This window comes from Bombina bombina, chromosome 6, assembly GCF_027579735.1.
Source record: "Bombina bombina isolate aBomBom1 chromosome 6, aBomBom1.pri, whole genome shotgun sequence".
Taxonomy (NCBI): Eukaryota; Metazoa; Chordata; class Amphibia; order Anura; family Bombinatoridae; genus Bombina; species Bombina bombina.
In genome coordinates, this window is record NC_069504.1 from 822,105,771 (window position 1) to 822,126,613 (window position 20,843).

Here is a 20,843-nt window from a genome sequence, read left to right on the forward strand (position 1 = left end):
AATACTTATTCTCAAATATTGCTATTGGTACTACACCTCTACTACCTAGTCTTCAAGTACTGTATTATCCTATATATAGGATATTTCCAAACATAACAAATTCCAAACACTGTTAATGACACATTTTTTCACATCGTCTTATTAGCAACAATTTTAGTTACTTTTCACATCACCTTGCTAGCAACAATTTTAGTTACTTTTCTATATCACTTACACAACGTTTAAATTCACTTCTAAAGAACACCTTTATTAACATTTATTTTTATTTCATTAAAAAATGAAGTTCCATTTACTATTTTAATATATATTTCGGAGATCACATATATAAAAAAAAAAAAAAAAAAAATTAAGGTAATACTAATGACCCTTAAAGTAAAATATACTTTGTTCTGATACCTTTAGCTTTTTTAGCGCACTTACCCCACTCCCCCCTTTTTTGGCTTAGTTCTTTACCCACGTGACGAGCATCAATAACTTTGGTTAGGTGCCTCGAAAAAGCAGACTGGCTGATGCCAATTATAACGCTAGACACAGCTTGGAATGAACCGGTGGCAAAAAAGTGTAAGGCTGCCAACAGGTTTTTTTTTTTTTTTTAATAACTTTATTTATATAGTTACTGGCTCCACCACAACATGAGAACAATATATACAGAGTCACTATTACTTAAGCACAAATTGAGAAGCAAATGCTGCTAACAGCAAGATTGGTTCCACATTGCTACAGAGTCCAGCATTTTTCTATTATAACAAACATAAAACATAAAACAAACATTAACTTAACACATAACAAGGGTGAGAAAGCCCTTGATCAAACCCTCCACTCCAGGGGATAGAAGTGGGGGGGGGGTACTCGCACCCCGGCACACAGGGGAAGAAAAGGCAAGTGTATCAGGGCCGGATGAGGTCTAGGCTTAGAAGTGAGATATGGCATAGCTCTCAAGATGTGGAAGTTGGGGGAGGGAGACACCATCTGCCATGAAGGTTTTCTTCCAACATGAACAAAGAGTTACGGAAGGGGTAGATTATCCTATTTCGCACCTGTGGGGATACATGTAAGAGATAGGGTTCCCATTTATGTATGAAGACTTTAATTCTTTTCTCTAAATCCCCCTGTACATCTGATTGTTCTATAAGCACTTGGTTGTGTATGGCATGAAGGAGCTTTCTAAAGGGGGGGGGCTTATTAGACGCCCAGAATTGCAAGATTAGTCTTCTAGTAAGGAGCACTACAGAGTAGAGGAATTTTCGGTATTTCGATATTACTTCGAAATCGTGTAAAAATATAATGTTGGTGGACGTCAAGGTTACTCTGTCGCCCAAGACCCTTTGTAACCAATAGCCAAGTTTACCCCACAGTCCAACAAGTTTGGGGCAGTCCCAACAGTTTTAATAGTCCGGGTATGGCTTGTGAACGCGATGTCATTGGTTCAAGGTATTCTGCTATTTCATTGTAAAGTTGCATAATAGCTTCTCTGTCCAAACGGAATCTCTGGATAATCTCTCGATCAGAAATGCTTTCCAAACCCATACGTGGAAGGAAAACTCTAGGGACTCTAATTCTTCTACCTCTCCTTCTTTGCAAGTTGTTAACCGGTGCCTGTATAGCCCTTCTTCCTCGTAATTGAATTAATCGGAAAATAAACAGGTGTAAAAGTGTCTCCATCTTCATTCACTGATCCAAAAACCAATAATGCTACAATAGTAGTCTAGTCCTTTCACTTAAGTACTTCTACCTGGCGTCAGGTTGATACCCCCTATAGTTTTCTATTGTATTCGCTACCTAAATGGTCGCGAAGCAAATCACGCGAAGTTACAGTGAAAGTTGGAGCGGGCGGATTAGTTGTAACATTCATATTTTCCGATTACAGCGAATTTACGTGCGATCGAACATGTAGTAAGTGGAAAAAGGCTTCGGAACGATGAGTTGAGTAAAATTACGATCGCTGATGAAAATAGTGGTTTTTCGAGCAGATCGCAGATTGATACATACGAGAAGATGTTCGTGAGCGAATTTTGACGCGGAAATACAGACGGACGGTCACTTCGAAGCTTAGTACATGGCGCCCAATATCTTATGTCATTTTGGCAATATTTACATGTCATATATTTATATGTAACTGAAATGTATTTTTTTTATCATACCTAATACTTTTGTACACATAATACCATCAGAAAGATAGAACAGTATTGTAATCAGAAAGGTAATTCTTGTTTTAAATAAATAGACTGTTTGCATTTTAGAACACAAAAATCAAACCAAAGACACAGATAGACAAGATTGTAATTTACAGATGGGGTAAAAAAAAATTTTTGATCATTTTATTTTTGAAAAATATTAATTAATAAGTTTGGATTTTAGAATAAGTTTGGATTTTGGAATTCCGGATTTGGGTTTTGTACCTTTACTTTAATTGTGAGGTTTCCAATGGAGTGGCCGAACTGTAGGAATTGGTGTCCAACTGGGGAGCAGTATTAGTTTTCTTTGTGGTTTTTAATAGAGTGTCTATGTAGATTCCTCCTTAGGTGCAGTCTTGTTTGTTTTTTAGTTTCCCCTATGTAGCTTCCCAAGTCACATGCTGTGCACATTATCATGTTTACTACATTTGCAGACATACATCAGTATTCTCTCTTAATGTTATAAGTTTTGTTTCCACTTACAACCACTCATAGTTCATAATACTCTGAATACCTGTACAAAAACACCATTGAGAAGCCTAGAAACTACTTAATTCACCAACTAAATGGTAAAAAAATAAAAAGCCATAAACAATCCCTGATCCAAAATCAACAACAGCTTGCATCAAATATTGGAAAACTGGAAAAGAAAATGCTACATTTCTAAAAGAAACAAAAACAAGATCTTATCAAGATGAAAAAGAAGAAACTGGCATTCCTCTTACAGCACAGAAAAAAATAACCAGATACAAGAAGTTTTCAATTTTAGATCTACTAATTCAACCAGTGAAAACAACCAGGAGTCCACTGAAGCAGGCAATGTCTCAAATAAAACAGAGAATGTCAGAAATGATACACACAAATAATACTGGGATTGCAAAACTCTCAGATTATCATCTTTCAATTCATGAGAAACCTTCCTTATACAAAGGGTCAGTGGCGACTCTAGGAACAATATATAGGGGGGGGGGGCACATAAAATACCACAGTCAAAACTGGGGGGGGGGGGGCACTAATAATTTTCAACACTAAATCATACCACTGAAAGCAGTAGATTTTTTTTTCTGACAAATTTATATTTTCTCATGTTTTCCAGCCCCCTGTATCATGTGACAGGCATCAGCCAACCACAGACTAGTATATGTTTACTCTGTGAGCTTGTGCACATGCTCAGTAGGAACTTGTTTCACAGAAAGTATGTATGTTACAAGATTGTGCAAAATTTCATAATGGAAGTAAATTGAAAAGTGTCTTAAAATTGCATGTGCTTTCTGAATCATAAAAGTTTATTTTGACTTGAGTGTCCCTTTATGTTATGGCCAAAAGCACTCTCTCTTACACACACAGATATATACTCTCTCACACACAAAAACACACATTTGCTCTTTCTAACACAAACACATAGAAACACACACACTCTCTCTCTCTCTCACACACACACACACACACACTGTACTCTCCTACAAAAGCACACAGATAAACTCTCTCACACATACACAGTCACAGATACACATACATACACATACACACACACACACACACACTAACAAATACATACACACATATATATACTTACATATGCATACATAAACACATACATACACACATACACAGTTACACACACACACACACACAAATACACACACACACACACACATATATATATATATATATATATATATATACATACACAGTTACACACACACAGTTACACATACACACACACTCATACATTAACACACACATATATACTTACACACACATACACATACTACATACATACATACATACATACATTATACATACATACATACACAGTTGTTAAACACATACAAAAATACACACACATACATACACATATATACTTTAACATACACACACAGAAACAAACATTATTCATACATACACACACATACACACACAAACATACTCACAAATACATAAATACACACACACACAAACATACATACACACACAGACACCAACACATACATATACACACACATGCATATATACATAAATACACACACACACAAAGATGACAACAAAACATTACAACAGTCCATATATGTTTCATAAGAAGATAAAACACAAATATAAATAGAAAAGGAAAGCAACTAAGCAACACACACAGGGACACAGAACACACACTCACACACAGGGCCATAGAGCACACACACACAGGGACATAGAACACACACACACACACACACACACACAGGGACATAGAACACACACTCACACACAGGGACATAGAACACACACACACAGGGACATAGAACACACACACACAGACATAGAACACACACACACACTTAAAGGGACACTGAACCCAAAATTTTTCTTTTGTAATTCAGAAAGAGCATGCAATTTTAAGCAACTTTCTAATTTACTCCTATTATTATTATTTTCTTCGTTCTCTTGCTATCTTTATTTAAAAAAGAAGGCATCTAAGTTTTTTTTTGGTTCATTACTCTGGACAGCACTTTTTATTGGTGGATTAATTTATTCACCAATCAGCAAGGACAACCCAGGTTGTTCACCAAAAATTGGCCGGCATCTAAACTTACATTCTTGTATTTCAAATAAAGATACCAAGAGAATGAAGAAAATTTGATAATAGGAGTAAATTAGAAAGTTGCTTAAAATTTCATGCTCTATCTGAATCACAAAAGAAAAAAAAAAATTGGGTTCAGTGTCCCTTTAAGGACACAGAACACACACACTTAAGGACACAGAACACACACACATTTAACACACAGAACACACACACTTAGGGACACAGAACACATACACTTTAAGGACACAGAACACAGACACACACAGCCTGAGGTCCACCTCACTGGGAACCCCCTCCTGTTTAATAAAAATGGACACAGAACAAACACACACAAGGGCTAGTAAGATTTAATTGTTGGCTCCTAAATAATGTATACAATTATAATGGAACAACAAGATTGCCTCCTACTACCCATTTAAAAATTAATCTGAGCATTAAACACACCCACACATAGTATATATTCTGCAGTGATGCTCACTAATATTCCTTTACAATATACAAAAAAAAAAAACCACTACTAAAATGTATGAATACATCATATAATATAATGCTGGATTCCAAAATGTATAAATGTATAAAAAGGTCATTCATATTTCCCTTTGTGTTACTCACCAATAGGGAGCTACACTACATATGAAAACAAAACAATTACAACAGTCCATATTTTTTTCAGAAGAAGATAAAACACAGATATAAATGGAAAAGGAAAGCAACTAAGCAACACACACAGGGACACAGAACACACACTCACACACAGGGACATATAACACACACACACACACACAGGGACATAGAACACACACACACACAGGGACATAGAACACACACTCACACACAGGGACATATAACACACACACACACAGGGACATAGCACACACACAGGGACATAGAACACACACACACACACACACACAGGGACATAGAACACACACACACACAGGGACATAGAACACACACTCACACACAGGGACATATAACACACACACACACACAGGGACATAGAACACACACACACACACAGGGACATAGAACACACACACACACGCACAGGGACATAGAACACACACACACACACACAGGGACATATAACACACACACACACACACAGGGACATAGAACACACACAGATATAGAACACACACATTCAGCAACAACATTATGTCACAAGATAAAATATGACTGTACTGTAGGGGGAGCACCAGAGTCCAAATAAGTTAAATCAGATTTATTGAGCAAAAATGTATTTAGCATATTTTATGGGCATGTTAATAACATTCTATTATTTGTTGATTTCAATAATAGACAACAATAAAACAACAATTGACAATAATAGACAACAATAAAAGAACAATAGACAATAATAGACAACAATAAAACAACAATAGACAATAATAGACAACAATAAAACAAAACAAAAAAATAATAATTGTATATGTTCCCATGATATTCTGTGTTGAAGAGATACCTAGGTAGGGTTCTGGAGCACTAGATGACAGGAAATAGTGGAGCCATCTAGTGCTCTTGCTAATAGATAACATCCTTGCAAAAAATCTGCCATACAGAGCTCCAGACACCTGCATGCTCCTGAGCTTACAGCCCTACTTTTCAATTTGTTTGCTAATTTTGTAAACAAAATGATAATTTAGCCCCTTCAATACCAGGAAATTGAGAGAACTTGGTCAAAATACTGGAGAATTTTTAGCATTTTTGCTATTACTCCATTTAAACAGAAATAGAGCTTTGTTTTGTTTTTTATTTACCTGTCAAAACTATATATTTATTTTAACCTTTTAACGCCGTTATGCCGTTCTATTCCGTCATATTTACACTGGGCTTTAAAGTCGTTATAACGGAATAGAACATCATATCAAACGGCTGTCCTGAAGCCTTCTGCGCTTCAAGGACTTGATCGCGGTCTGGAGGGCGTTCCTAGGGTTGTAGGGACGCCCCCCCAGATGCGATCCAATAATTGAAATCTCGCGATCGTATGCACGATCGCGTAGTTTCAATTTGTCTACATCGGAACAGGTGTTCCGATGTAGACACTTTAACCCTGTCACGAAAGGGTTAAGTAGACAGCCCTAGGTATTGATCTAGGCCCATTTTGGTATATTTCATGACACCATTTCACTGCCAAAAGCGATTATTTAAAAAATAAAACAAAAAATTGGGGTTTCTCACTTAAATTATTTACATACCGTTTGTGCAATTATGACACAAATGATTTTAAAAGCTTCTCTGCGACCCCCTTTGCTCAGAAATAACAGTCATGGCTTTGCCATTGGTTTTTGGTAACTGCAGCTGCGCACCAAATGTTATTATTCCTGGCAGTGAAGGGGTTAATCAGGTAGATTGATCCCTCCTAAACAGTTATTTTCCCTCCCTCACCCACCACTGGTCACCACCCTCTTAGGTACTGGCAGACAGTCTGCCAGTATGCAGTTTAGATTTGTTTTTTTTATTACTATCATTATTTTTTTTTTAATTGATATATTATTTTGTTTATTTTCTATGTGCCAATACCTAAACATTTTTAGTTTTTTTATTCTGTAGTGTAGTGGTCCCCCCCCTCGATCATTAGTTAGACACCCCCACCCCACCTTTTTTCTGCAATGTATCTCCACATTAGGGATGGGTGAATGTTTCTAAAAATTCAAAATTTAAAACGAATTTTGATACATTCGTTCGTTTGAATCTAATTTTGAATGTTTATATAACATTCTAACATTTTATTTTCGAATTTTCGTTTTCAAATTTTTCAATAAAATTCAAAAATATTTGTTCGAATAAAAGAATGTTTAGCTATATATTTATTCAATTTCGAAATAGTATTTCTAGTCTACAACTGTGTTTAATAAATGTAATATTCGAATTCGAATGCTACATTCGAATGTCACATTCGAAATTTGTAATAGTATTTCTAGTCTAATACTGTGTTTTAAATGTAATATTCGAATTCAAATGTGACATTCGAATTCGAATGTCACATTCGAATTCGAAATAGAATTTCTAGTCTAATACTGTGTTTTTAAATGTAATATTCGAATTCGAATGTGACATTCGAATTTGAATGTCACATTCAAATTCGAAATAGTATTTCTAGTTTACAACTGTGTTTTATAAATGTAATATTCAAATTCGAATGTGATATTTGATTCAAATGTGATATTCGATTCGAATGTGATATTCGATTCGAATGTGATATTCAATTTGAATGTGACATTCAAATTCAAAATAGTATTTCTAGTCTAATACTGTGTTTTATAAATGTAATATTCAAATTTGAATGTGATATTTGATTCAAATGTGATATTCGATTCGAATGTGACATTCGAATTCAAAATAGTGTTTCTAGTCTACAATTGTGTTTTATAAATGTAATATTCAAATTCGAAACTGAAATTCGAATTCGAATGGGACATTCGAAAACTGTAAATAACATTCGAAAATCAAATTTTTAAGAATATTCGTTCTTATCAACATTCTATTTTATAAATCGAATTTCTACAACAACATTCATTCTAACATTCGAATTTGAATATAAACACATTCACCCATCCATACTCCCCATCCCTCTCTCTCTCTCTCCCTTCATTTAACTTTCTGCAGTGTAGGGCCCTCCAACTCTCTCCCACTTCCTCGCCCCTCCTCTGCTGGACCACTCACCTGCCTCCCAGTTTCTCTGCCACACCTTCCGCCGGCACCAGCAGATGTCGATACAGACAGTACAGATGCCTGGAGCTAAGGCACTCCAGCTCCGCTGGAGCTTTCTGCAGCTCCAACGTATATATATGTCATGTGGTACGATAGGCAAAGTACCTCATTACATATATATTTGTCATTTTGGATTAATGGGTTAAACATCTTTGAAACAGCCTTTTTATGCAGATCTTTTGGAATTTAATATTTAATTGATGACGTATACTGTGCACATTTTAAGATCAATATAATTTCTACCAAAGGGGACATAAAAATGCAAAAAAGGAAGTGCTCTAATGTTAGAAATGTTGCATTATTTTTTGTATATGTGTGTGTATATATATATATATATATATATATATATATACTGTATATATATATATATATATATATATATATATATACTGTATATATATATATATATATATATATATATTGTATATATATATATATATATATATATATATATACAGGGAGTGCAGAATTATTAGGCAAATTAGTATTTTGACCACATCATCCTCTTTATGTATGTTGTCTTACTCCAAGCTGTATAGGCTCGAAAGCCTACTACCAATTAAGCATATTAGGTGATGTGCATCTCTGTAATGAGAAGGGGTGTGGTCTAATGACATCAACACCCTATATCAGGTGTGCATAATTATTAGGCAACTTCCTTTCCTTTGGCAAAATGGGTCAAAAGAAGGACTTGACAGGCTCAGAAAAGTCAAAAATAGTGAGATATCTTGCAGAGGGATGCAGCACTCTTAAAATTGCAAAGCTTCTGAAGTGTGATCATCGAACAATCAAGTGTTTCATTCAAAATAGTCAACAGGGTCGCAAGAAGCGTGTGGAAAAACCAAGGCGCAAAATAACTGCCCATGAACTGAGAAAAGTCAAGCGTGCAGCTGCCAAGATGCCACTTGCCACCAGTTTGGCCATATTTCAGAGCTGCAACATCACTGGAGTGCCCAAAAGCACAAGGTGTGCAATACTCAGAGACATGGCCAAGGTAAGAAAGGCTGAAAGACGACCACCACTGAACAAGACACACAAGCTGAAACGTCAAGACTGGGCCAAGAAATATCTCAAGACTGATTTTTCTAAGGTTTTATGGACTGATGAAATGAGAGTGAGTCTTGATGGGCCAGATGGATGGGCCCGTGGCTGGATTGGTAAAGGGCAGAGAGCTCCAGTCCGACTCAGACGCCAGCAAGGTGGAGGTGGAGTACTGGTTTGGGCTGGTATCATCAAAGATGAGCTTGTGGGGCCTTTTCGGGTTGAGGATGGAGTCAAGCTCAACTCCCAGTCCTACTGCCAGTTTCTGGAAGACACCTTCTTCAAGCAGTGGTACAGGAAGAAGTCTGCATCCTTCAAGAAAAACATGATTTTCATGCAGGACAATGCTCCATCACACGCGTCCAAGTACTCCACAGCGTGGCTGGCAAGAAAGGGTATAAAAGAAGAAAATCTAATGACATGGCCTCCTTGTTCACCTGATCTGAACCCCATTGAGAACCTGTGGTCCATCATCAAATGTGAGATTTACAAGGAGGGAAAACAGTACACCTCTCTGAACAGTGTCTGGGAGGCTGTGGTTGCTGCTGCACCCAATGTTGATGGTGAACAGATCAAAACACTGACAGAATCCATGGATGGCAGGCTTTTGAGTGTCCTTGCAAAGAAAGGTGGCTATATTGGTCACTGATTTGTTTTTGTTTTGTTTTTGAATGTCAGAAATGTATATTTGTGAATGTTGAGATGTTATATTGGTTTCACTGGTAAAAATAAATAATTGAAATGGGTATATATTTGTTTTTTGTTAAGTTGCATAATAATTATGCACAGTAATAGTCACTTGCACACACAGATATCCCCCTAAAATAGCTATAACTAAAAACAAACTAAAAACTACTTCCAAAACTATTCAGCTTTGATATTAATGAGTTTTTTGGGTTCATTGAGAACATGGTTGTTGTTCAATAATAAAATTAATCCTCAAAAATACAACTTGCCTAATAATTCTGCACTCCCTGTATATATATATATATATATATATATATATATATATATATATATATATACTCCAAAGTAATAGAAAAGTCCCAGCACTGTTTCATAAAGGAACGATCCTTTATTTAAGTAAAAAAGGAATATAACAAACAGCTACGTTTCTTGCCTACATAGCCCTTAGTCATGACTAAGGGCTATGTAGGCCCAAAACATAGCTGTTTGTTGTCTTCTTTTTTCACTTAAATGCAGGATTTTTCCTTGAAGAAACAGTGCTGGGACTTTTCCATTACTTTGGAGTGGATAAAGGGTGGGGGTTGCAGGACCTTGACAGTCCTCGTGCACTCAGCAAAGCAGTTTTGAATGTGGTTTCAACAGTGCTGTACCTACCCTTTGTTTTATTTTATATATATATATATATATATATATATATAACCCCTGCAAAAGGTTGAACACATTCTTAAAGGGGCATGAGTCCATACATTTTCTTTTATGTTAGGTAGGGCGCTAGATTAACACATCTGTTGAGCCAATGACAACAGGCATATGTATGCAGCTACCAATCATCCGCTAGCTCCCAGTAATGAATTGCTGCTCCTGAGCCTACCTATGTATTATTTTCAACAAAGGATACCAAGAAAATGAAGCAAATTAGAAAATAGACGTAAATTGGAAAGTTGTTTTAAATACCATGCTTTATCTGAATCATGAAAGAAAATGTTAGGATTTAATGTTCCTTTAACCACTTGGATGCGCATGATTAGGCATCCTCTTCACGCACATCTCTCCTGCAGTGTGGATGATGAACCTTAGGTTCGTAATCCTGATCTGGATCCAGGAGGCCCCCGCAATACAGAAGGGCAAAGATAAATGCAGCTCCTTTCCCCATCACTGTCTCATTCATGTAGGCCAGTAGTTTTCAAAGTGGGAGTTGGGCCTCCCCAGGGGTGCACTATAGCATATAAGGGGAGGTGCGGGAGCAGTGACACGTTGCACTATCTGATGGAAACCACAAGCAGCAGTGGGCTTGGGAAAAATATAGAACTGTTTTTAGAGCTGACAATGACCATGTTGTGGTGGAATAAGGCAAAGGGCGGATGTAGGTGGAAGAAAGGCAGAAGACGAAATTGCTCAGACATTGCTTTGTGTTTGATGTCTTTATCAGTAACTTGCATTTAACACAGGAGCAGCAAAGTGCAAATTGAAATGAGAGTGAAGCACTTGAGAGCTGTATGTGAACCCTGGATCAGACGTAAATCCCACAAATTAAAGCAAAAAATGAATATTACAATTTTCTGTAAAGAGAAAAAATATAGTAACATCTATTATGGTGGGAACTCTGACTTTTACATTTCTTCAGAGGGGAGGCCCACTGCGTAAGACTTTGAAAACCTCTGCTGTAGGCCTTGTGATATCACCACTCAAGTGACATCACAAGGGGGCGGGGCTAACTGTAAAACTGGCAGTGAGAGACAGCTAATAGTTAAAAAGATATAAACCTAATATGTTCTCAGACATAAAGGTAATTAATCTGTGGCGCCTCTAATGGCTACATATATTCTTAGTATCAGGCTGATGTATACAATTAAAAAGCAGGAGGCGCTAATTGGAAATAAAGATGCAAATGTTACCAAAGCAAGTGTTTCAATGAAACAAATCCTAGACTCATATGTGCAACATTAATACAAGAGCCACCCACCTGTGTGAGGAGTCGCTACAGTGTAGCTAATGAAGGGTGAAACTAACTTATATAAAATTGCCACTAACGGCTATCAACAGAAATTAGTAGCTATGTTAAACAGATGACTATGTACACGTTAGGCTAATAATAAGCTTATCACTGTTAGATATCTTTAACAATAGCGGACACTAATCAGTGCAGTATCATAAATACAATACCGCTAGATATTTTCATGAAAACAACTTTATAAAATACCGTTAAACTTAAAAATAAAAAAATAAAAACTTGGAAGTTAATAAAAAGCTTAGAAGTTAATAAAAACATTCACATATGTAAATACATGTTAAACCTTATACACCATAAGGGAAATAAAAAGTTGAGTTGATAAAAGTTCAATAAAGTTTGTTGATTTCCAAGTAATTATGAACAATCCAAAGCGTTCTGTGGATGGACAAAAAGACAAGGGATCCTTGTCAGAGTATGGCAAAGTTTTTAACTCAAGGTACTTTTAGCTACTTAAACCATAAGTTGATGATGGCTGGTTCGCTATGAAGAGATATTATCCTTTCAATCCTTTTGCTTGTTTCCAGGACTTTACTTCGGCTTTCTCCTCAAACTTGTTTGTTTGTTTGTATGCTGCCTCTATAGTGTATTGCGGACAAACTACGGATACTTCTAAGGGTCTAAAACAGAGTAATGTGTTTCGGCTGCAAGATTTTCTCAAACTCTGTGAGAGACAGCTAGCCAGGCAGCTTGGGACGAGGGCTTATCAGCCCCCAGGCTACTTACAAAAATAAGTGACAACACATTTGAAAGAGGGAACCCCTTTCAAATGAGGGTTGGCATGTCCCTGTAAGTTGCAGGTGATCATTATAAAAATGGCGACTACCTGCAGCAGCATTGAAAATACTATTTAATCTGAGGGGTGAGGGCTATAATGGAGCCCTATCTCCCCCCCCCTGTTTGGACTAGGGGGCAAGTGACCCCTCTTTTTGAAAAAAGGGTGTCTACTCTTTGACATGTGGGGTCATTTGCAGGTGATCATCGTTAAAAGTGGTGGTCCCCTGCGTCACTAGTAGGGATGGGCGAATGTGTTTATATTCGAATTCGAATGTTAGAACGAATGTTATTGTAGAAATTCGATTTACATAATAGAATGTTGATAAGAACGAATATTCTTAAAAATTCGATTTTCGAAGGTTATTTACAGTTTTCAAATGTCACATTCGAATTCGAATGTCACATTCGAATTCAAATATTACATTTATAAAACACAATTGTAGACTAGAAACACTATTTCGAATTCGAATGTCACATTCGAATCGAATATCACATTCGAATCGAATATCACATTCAAATCGAATATCACATTCGAATTTGAATATTACATTTATAAAACACAGTATTAGACTAGAAATACTATTTTGAATTCAAATGTCACATTCTAATCGAATATCACATTTGAATCGAATATCACATTCAAATCGAATATCACATTTATTAAACAAAGTTGTAAACTAGAAATACTATTTTGAATTTGAATGTCACATTCAAATTTGAATGGCACATTCAAATTCGAATATTACATTTAAAAAACACAGTATTAGACTAGAAATACTATTTCGAATTCGAATGTGACATTCAAATTTGACTGTCACATTCGAATTTGAATATTACATTTAAAACACAGTATTAGACTAGAAATACTATTTCAAATTCGAATGTGATATTCAAATGTAGCATTCGAATTAGAATATTACATTTATTGAACACATTTGTAGACTAGAAATACTATTTCGAATTTGAATGTCACATTCTAATTCGAATATTACATTTCGAAATTGAATGCATACATAGCTAAACATTCTATTATTCGAACAAATATTTTCTAATTTTATTGAAACATTAGAAAACGAAAATTAGAAAATAGAATGTTGAAATTCGATTTGAACGAATGAATGTATCAAAATTCGTTTTAAATTTCGAATTTTTAGAAACATTCGCCCATCCCTAGTCACTAGAAACAGTTATTTCTAGTGGTGGGAAGAGGGGCTACTAAAGAACCCCCTATCTCCCTGCCTGTTTTAACTAGATGGGTATGAGATGCCTCAAGTAGACAGCCATACTGTGTTTTAGGAGGGGGAAGGTACTTTTAGAGCCCCCATCCCCCCTCCTATAAAACACAAAGGTATTTAAGATCCCAGTTTAAAAGTGGGAAACCCATCTTTCCAATATTGGTTCTCACACCCCTGTCATTAGTAGGTGATTGTCATTTTTATGCCAATCACCTACCTAATGCATTTACTGTATGGGTGCCCTTACCCCCTAAAGACAGCATACAGCATGAATACACCCATTACCCCTCACATGAATGAGGAGATTGCCCATAATCAAATTAGTGACATCATGCCCCTTTACATAGCAGGTGATTGGTACAGAAATAGCAATCGGCTAGATTATGAGTTTTGCGGTAAGAGCTGCAAGTTATTGTCACTGATCACCTCCCTATAGCGCTGCTACTATAGGTTTACAAAAACCTAGCGTTAGAAGGCAATATTGCAGTGTAAAGCAAAATTGAGCTCCATACCGCACTCCAATACCAGCGCTGCTGTGAGCTGGTTTAACGTGCTCGTGCACGATTTCCCCATCGACATCAATGGGGAGAACCGGCTGAAAAAAAGCCTAACACCTGTAATAAAGCAGCGTAAAGCTCCGTAACGCAGCCCCATTGATTCCTATGGGGAAACAAAAGTTATGTTTACTCCTAAAACCCTAACATAAACCCCGAGTCTAAACACCCCTAATCTGCTGCCCCTGACATTGCCGACACCTACATTATACTTATTAACCCCTAATATGCCGCCCCCGACATCTCCGCCACCTACCTACACTTATTAACCCCTAATCTGCCGTCCCCAACATCACCGCCACCTACCTACACTTATTAACCACTAATCTGCCGCACCCAATGTCGCCGCCACCTACCAACACTTATTAACCCCTAAACTGCCACCCCCAATGTGGCCGCCACCTATCTAAACTTATTAACCCCTAATCTGCCGCCCCCAACGTCGCCGCCACTATACTAAAGTTATTAACCCCTAAATCTAACCCTAAATCTAACCCTAACACCCACTAACTTTAATGTAATTAAAATAAATCTAAATAAAAATTACAATCATTAACTAAATAATTCCTATTTAAAACTAAATACTGACCTATAAACTAATAGTTACATTGTAGCTAGCTTACGTTTTATTTTTATTTCACAGGCAATTTGTATTTATTTTAACTAGGTAGATTAGTTAGTAAATAGTTATTAACTATTTACCAGCTATCTAGTTAAAAGAAATACAAATTTACCTGTAAAATAAAACCTAACCTGTCTTACACTAACACCTAACCTTACACTACAATTAAATAACTTACATTAATTAAATACAATTAACTAAATTGCAAAAAAACAAACACTAAATTACACAAAATAAAAAACAAATGATCAAATATTTAAACTAATTACACCTAATCTACTAGCCCTATCAAAATTAAAAAAACCTAGCCTACAATAAACTACAAATGGCACTTAAAAGGGCCTTTTGCGGGGCATTGCCCCAAAGAAATCAGCTCTTTTACCTGTAAAAAAATACAAACAACCCCCCAACAGTAAAACCCACCAACCACACACAACAAACCCCCCCAAATAAAATCCTATCTAAAAAACCTAAGCTCCCCATTGCCCTGAAAAGGGCATTTGGATGGGCATTGCCCTTAAAAGGGCATTTAGCTCTTTTTACGCCCAAACCCTTTGATTTTTATTTTGAGGGGGCTTTTTTATTTTGATAAGGCTATTAGATTAGGTGTAATTAGTTTAAATATTTGATCGTTTGTTTTATATTTTGTGTAATTTAGTGGGGTTTTTTTGTAATTTAGTTAATTGTATTTAAATAATGTAATTTATTTAATTGTAGTGTAAGGTTAGGTGTTAGTATAAGACAGGTTAGGTTTTTTTTACAGGTAACTTTGTATTTATTTTAACTAGGTAGCTAGTAAATAGTTAATAACTATTTACTAACTAGTCTACCTAGTTAAAATAAATACAAACTTAGCTGTGAAAAAAAAGGACTTAGACTTAGGGTTAGGTTTAGGAGTTAATAACTTAAGTATAGTGGCGGCGATTTTGGGGGCAGCAGATTAGGGGTTAATAACAGTAATGTAGGTTGCGGCGTTGATAGGGACAGCAGATTAGGGGTTAATACTATTTAACTAGTGTTTACGATGCGGGAATGCGGCGGTTTAGGGGTTAATATGTTTATTATAGTGGCGGCGATGTCGGGAGCGGCAGATTAGGGGTTATTAATTTTATTTTAGTGTTTGCGATGAGGGAGGGCCTTGTTTTAGGGGTTAATAGGTAGTTTATGGGTGTTAGTGTACTTTTTATCACTTTAGTTATGAGTTTTATGTTACAGCGTTGTAGCATAAAACCCATAACTACTCAATTTCAGTTTATGTTATGGATCTTGACGGTATAGGCTGTACCGCTCACTTTTTGGCCTCCCAGACAAACTCGTAATACCGGCGATATGGAAGTCTTATTGAAAAAGGACTTTTTGAATGCTGCTGTAGTTACGTTGCATTACAGACAAAAATGTGTGCGGTACACCTATAACGGCAAAACTCGTAATACCAGGTAGTGAAAAAGAGCCTTAACACTGCTTTTTCACTCATTTCCCTTTTCAGTTTAAGGAAGTTTACTATGACATCTTATGAGAGTTAAGTGAAATCTCATGAGATCACAGTAAAATAGTTTATGACCTCAGCACTGCTGATGCTGATTGGCTGCTGTTCATTTCTTCCATATTTTTTTTTACCTGCAGCTGGGCAGTAACTGAAGTATAACTTTTTACACAGCACTTACTCTCTGGTGAGCTAAGGGAGTTGTGCAGTAAAATATCTTCTTTTATACAAAGAGATGTTCAAGTGATATTTTTCTGTCAGCTTTTTACAGTTCTGCTGCATCACTTTCAAGTGATTTAGAACATGTTTTTTTTGTCATTTTAAGTAAATTTAATATCAGAAGTGCATTGAAATGTTTCTTGATATAGCAAGTTCTTTCTGAGCCATGAAAGTTTCATTTCAAGCTCTTTTTTCCAAATGTTTGCCTCCCTCCTTGTCTCTTTACCCATAACAACCATTTCTTCCCATCTGCTTCAGCTCTTTATCTAACTTCGTTCCCTTTCTGCTCTTTTTCAAGCATCTTTGCTTTCCTCCAGTTCAAATACTGCAGAGAAATGTATTTGCTCCCTGATCATATTTACAGACTTTACATCTCTTTATTTAGCATTAAAAACAATTTTAAACATGCTGGTTTAAACACATGAACAAAAAAGGGGGGAGGGGGGATAAAGCCAGATGCCAAGCCTGATATGGAGCTGTTGTATTAAGAATTCCTGCTGATTAAAAGCTTCTGAAGGCAAATGTTCTTTTTCTTATAAGGAAGAACTGACAGATTTACTCAGCTATGGAACCTCTTTAATAGCCTGAGCCAAAGTCTGCGTTACATCTGTGCAGCAAATGGTAAGTAAACCGCGGTATTAGCAATAGGAGAATAAAAATGTATAGAATAAATGTGACAAATGTCAATTCATACGGCTAGATTACGAGTTTTTGTCGGTAAGGCTTGCGGGGCTAACAAGCCTTTTTTTCTAATGCTACCTTAAGACAACGCTGGTATTACAGGTTTTTTTAAACCTGGCGTTAGCCGCAAAAAGGTGAGCGTAGAGCAGAATTTAGCTCCACATCTCACCTCAATACCAGCGTTGCTTACGGTAGCGGTAAACTGGCAAAACGTTCTTGTGCACGATTTCCCCATAGGAAACAATGGGGCTGAGCTGGCTGAAAAAAAACACCTGCAAAAAAGCAGCGTACAGCTCCTAACGCAGCCCCATTGTTTCCTATGGAGAAAGAAAATTTATGTTTGCACCTAACATGAACCCAGAGTCTAAACACCCCTAATCTTACACTTATTAACCCCTAATCTGCTGCCCCCAACATCGCCGACACCTACATTATATTTATTAACCCCTAATCTGCCGCCCCCAACGTCGCCACCACCTACCTACAATTATTAACCCCTAATCTGCCGACCGGACATCACCGCCACTTTAATAAATGTATTAACCCCTAAACCGCCACACTCCCGCCTCGCAAACACTAGTTAAATTTTATTAACCCCTAATCTGCCCCCCCCCGACGTCGCCGACACCTACCTACATTTATTAACCCCTAATCTTCCGACCCCAACGTCGCCGCTACTATAATAAATTTATTAACCCCTAAACCTAAGTCTAACCCTAAGTCTAACACCCCCTAACTTAAATATAATTTAAATTAAACAAAATTAACATAATTAAATAAATTAATCCTATTTAAATCTAAATACTTACTGATAAAATAAACCCTAAGCTAGCTACAATATAACTAATAGTTACATTGTAGCTAGCTTAGGATTTATATTTATTTTACAGGCAAGTTTGTATTTATTTTAACTAGGTACAATAGTTATTAAATAGTTATTAACTATTTAATAACTACCTAGCTAAAATAAGTACAAAATTACCTGTAAAATAAATCCTAACCTAAGTTACAATTACACCTAACACTACACTATAATTAAACTAATTGCCTAAACTACCTACAATTAATTACAATTAAATAAAATAAACTAAATTACAGAAAAAAAACACTAAATTACAGAAAATAAAAAAAGAATTACAAGAATTTTAAACTAATTACACCTAATCTAATCCCCCTAATAAACTAAAAAAGGCCCCCAAAATAATAACATTTCCCTACCCTATACTAAATTACAAATAGCCCTTAAAAGGGCCTTTTGCAGGGCATTGACCCAAAGTAATCAGCTCTTTTACCTGTAAAAGAAAAATACAATACCCAACATTAAAACCCACCACCCACACACCCAACCCTACTCTAAAACCCACCCAATCCCCCCTTAAAAAAACCTAACACTACCCCCTTGAAGATCACCCTACCTTAAGACGTCTTCACCCAGCCGGGCACAAGTAGACATCCAGAGGGGCAGAAGTCTTCATCCGATCCGGCCAGAAGAGGTACTCCAGGCGGCATCTTCTATCTTCTTCCATCCGGAGCGGAGTGGGTCCATCTTGAAGACATCCGACGCGGAGCATCCTCTTCCATCCTACAGCGACTGAAGAATGAAGGTTCCTTTAAGTGACGTCATCCAAGAAGGCGTCCCTTCAATTCAATTCAATTCTTTACAGGTAAAAGAGCTGATTACTTTGGGGCAATGCCCCGCAAAAGGCCCTTTTAAGGGCTATTTGTAATTTAGTATAGGGTAGGGAATTTTATTATTTTGGGGGGCTTTTTTATTTTATTAGGGGGATTAGATTAGGTGTAATTAGTTTAAAAAAATTGTAATTCTTTTTTTATTTTCTGTAATTTAGTGTTTGTTTTTTGTACTTTAGTTTATTTAATTTAATTGTATTTCATTGTAGTTAATTGTAGGTAATTTATTTACTTAATGTAATGATAGTGTAGTGTTGTAGGTGTAATTGTAATTTAGGTTAGGATTTATTTTACAGGTAAATTTGTACTTATTTTAACTAGGAAGTTATTAAATAGTTAATAACTATTTAATAACTATTGTACCTAGTTAAAATAAATACAAAGTTGCCTGTAAAATAAATATAAATCCTAAGCTAGCTACAATATAACTATTAGTTATATTGTAGCTAGCTTAGGGTTTATTTTATCGGTAAGTATTTAGTTTTAAATAGGATTAATTTATTTAATATTAGTAAATTTATTTTGTTTTATTTAAATGATATTTAAGTTAGGGGGTGTTAGGGTTAGACTTAGGTTTAGGGGTTAATAAATTTAATATAGTAGTGGCGACGTTGAGGGCGGCAGATTAGGGGTTAATAAATGTAGGTAGGTGTCGGCGATGTTAGGGACGGCAGAATAGGGGTTAATAAAATTTAACTAGATGTGGGGGGGGGGCCTCGGTTTAGGGGTTAATAGGTAGTTTATGGGTGTTAGTGTACTTTTTAGCACTTTAGTTAAGAGCTTTATGTTACGGCGTTAGCCCATAAAATTCTTAACTACTGACTTACTTTTAAATGCGGTAGGAGTCTTGCCAGGAGAGGGTCTACCACTCACTTTTTCAGGCGATCGTAATACCGGCGTTAGGCAAATCCCATTAAAACGTTAGGATACGCAATTGACGTAAGGGGATTTGCGGTATGCGAAAATCGCGGAAAAAAGTGAGCGGTAGACCCTCTCCTGTCTGACTCGTAATACCAGCGGGCGTTAAAAAGCAACGTTGGGACCCCTCAACGCTGCTTTTTAAGGCTAACGCAAGACTCGTAATCTAGCCATTTGTTTTTAAAATAAAATTATCATAAATTACTATTTTTCCCTGTCTGTAATTCACAATCTTCTCTGTTTTATTACAGTACTGTACTATATTTCTAAACAGTTTGTACAAAAGGATTTCTAATAGTATAAACTGAATTAAAGAGCGCTAATTTGTGCTCTTTAATTCTGTTTATACTATTAGCTTTATTTGATTTGGTCTCTGAATCTATATTTGTAAAGAGCTTCAGTACCCCTATTGCGCAATATTCCTTTTTTTGTTCTTGTTAAAAAAAGTGTTTTCTACCTGTACTATATATTAAAGGGTCAT